Raw genomic sequence first — 2,691 nt, forward strand, 5'->3', positions numbered from 1 at the left:
TGTAAGACAATTATTGTACTTAATTATCGAGTAGAAATTAAATTATGGATGTTACAACTGTTTTATTTTACAATTTTAATCTTAATAAATATTTTATAATTATTATCAATTAACCAATAAGGATTTAGCAAATTCAGCAAGATACGTCGAATGAAGTAGGTATGGTGTAAATCCGTGACTGCATAAATATAACGTAAAATGTGACATTATTTTGTAATAATTCTCGCTTGCGCTGGTACCGCAACTTTTCAAACTCGTGAGAAATTAGTACTTTCTGCACTTGTTGCACAGTATACTATTCCGTACAGTTATTTTTCGTTTCCAGGCAACGGCTAAGTATAAGGAAATATCGAACGTTTCGTTCAAAAATGTTGTCAAAAAGTCTAAATTCCTGACCGGTTTTCGGATTTTCGAATTAAAAATCGAAATGTCAAATAAACTTATTTTAAAATAAAATTGTGGCTTATATCCTAATAGAAGTAGTACATTAATTTGTAAGATACCACAAGACCCCCTCTGTGGCTCAGTGGTAAGAGCGCCTACCTTTGGATCGAAAGGTACATATGGTCGTGAGTTCGAATCTCACCAGTGTCAGACATTTTTCGTTTATTATAAATTAATCAATGAAAATAGTTTTTGTCACTCACCGGAGGGACCGCAGACGTTCGGACACAATTAGCGTCTCTTTGCAAAGACAATAACGTCGACTTTGCAAAGTAACACGACAATTACTCAACACACACACTACACATGACACTAGGTACCTAACTGCAAAAATTTACTGTACCTACCATGCCAATGGCCATTAGTTGTCGAGACATTAGCTAAATAAAAATAAGATACCACAAGAAAATAGTTACAGAACAAAAATTTTTTAATAATATTATGTATCTAATACACGATTTAACCCACTTTTCAAAATTTATAAGAAATCAATTTTGGATGTAATAAATCTGGGGCATGTTGCAAAACTTTCAACCGATATCTATTCCTGCACAAAATTCTCGAACTGGGCTTAAATAATAGGGGTGAAAACGTTTTATTCTTGACGCTTACCGTCGATAAAAATAAACAATAAAACTAAAAGTGCAGATGCCGTTGATAATCCCCAGGTGCCACTCTTTCGAACTTTTATTCCGGCAAACTCGGAAACTGAACATAAAAAGAGGTTTCGTGGACTTGACTGAAACGAGCATTCATTGAAATAAGAAAACGGAAGACAGGAACGCCAGACAAAAAGAATGCTAATGGATAAAAAAACTAGTGAAAGGGGCATTAGTGTTAAAGAAGGCCTATATCGGGATCTGATCTGAATTTCTTACTTTTTTATTGAGATAGACGATAGAAGTTTTGTGAGTTATTTGTTATCACATTCGAAAGAATATGAAACATAATTTTTTTGTAATAAGTGTTGTAGTTTACAAAACAAATAGATAACACAGTGGAACAGAAATTTCGCAACAAATAATTCAAGATTTTTTTATAACGTCATCTTCTTAAGATACGGGATAGACCCGAAAGTCATACAAATTGTGCATATAAGGGAAAATAAAGTAAAAACTTACCAAACACACTCACCGGCACAAAATTCCGCCGCCCAAAATTTTTGATTAAGTTTGACAATCTATAACTTTATTATTTGTACTCCGATTTTCAAGATTCTTGCATCAGTTTGTAGATACATGTATTGATGTCGTTCGATATTATTCCGGTAACAAAAATTTTTTGCTCAGATGGCATTATACGGGGGTGAATGAAAGCGTTGTTTTTTCTCCTAACTTTAAAAAATTGTTAAAAAATGTAATTAGTTTTGTTTTATTAATTAAACGTTTAGGAAAAATATAAACAAAAAAATAAATGGATACAGAGATTATATACCTTATTATTATAATTTAAATATAAACATTGCATTTTTTGCACGTTGACACAAAAACTAACAAAATAATAATGTAAATATTTAAAAAACGCCAATTTGAATAATAGTATATTGTACAACAAGAGAAAAAAGACGCATTTCTCACTCGCCTCGTGCCTCGGCTCGTGCCACAAATCAAGCGAGAGAGAAATATGTCATTTTCTCTCGTGTTGTACACTGTACTTTTTCTCTGGATACGTTTTTGTCAAGAGTTCAAATTTTAAAATTAAATAATTTAGGTGCTTTTAGGTATATTATATGCCTAAATTGAAATAAAATACATATATACACATAGGTACCTAATATTCTTAATATTTATATACTTTATTTATATAAAATTATAATTCATATTTGAATAGTCTTAAAAGGTAATTTTTGATAAATTTTGACAAGTTTGAACACATTTTATTTAACAAGAATAATTGTGTTTGTATTGTGCATGTTACCATGGAAATGGCGATCCTATGTATGTAAACCGGCGGTGAACCCGTGAGAAAAAATATTTCTCACTGCAATGGGCGACTTTTCTCACTGCCTGAGAATTTGTTCGTTTTGAATGTATGTAAGTAGTGAGAGAAGTTGCACATTGTATAGCATCCATAGAAAAATACTTTTTTTCCTACTTATTTGTGTTCTTCCCGTAAAAAAAGAAATAAAAAATTAAACATTTTAGACAAAATATCAAGTTTAGGGTGTTTTGTACCTTGAAATTATTTAAAAATTTAAGTTTTCAAAAAACAGTCGTCCGTACGCACTATGGTCGTAGGTCAACTAAG

Source organism: Diabrotica virgifera, chromosome 8 (assembly GCF_917563875.1).
Source record: "Diabrotica virgifera virgifera chromosome 8, PGI_DIABVI_V3a".
Taxonomy (NCBI): Eukaryota; Metazoa; Arthropoda; class Insecta; order Coleoptera; family Chrysomelidae; genus Diabrotica; species Diabrotica virgifera.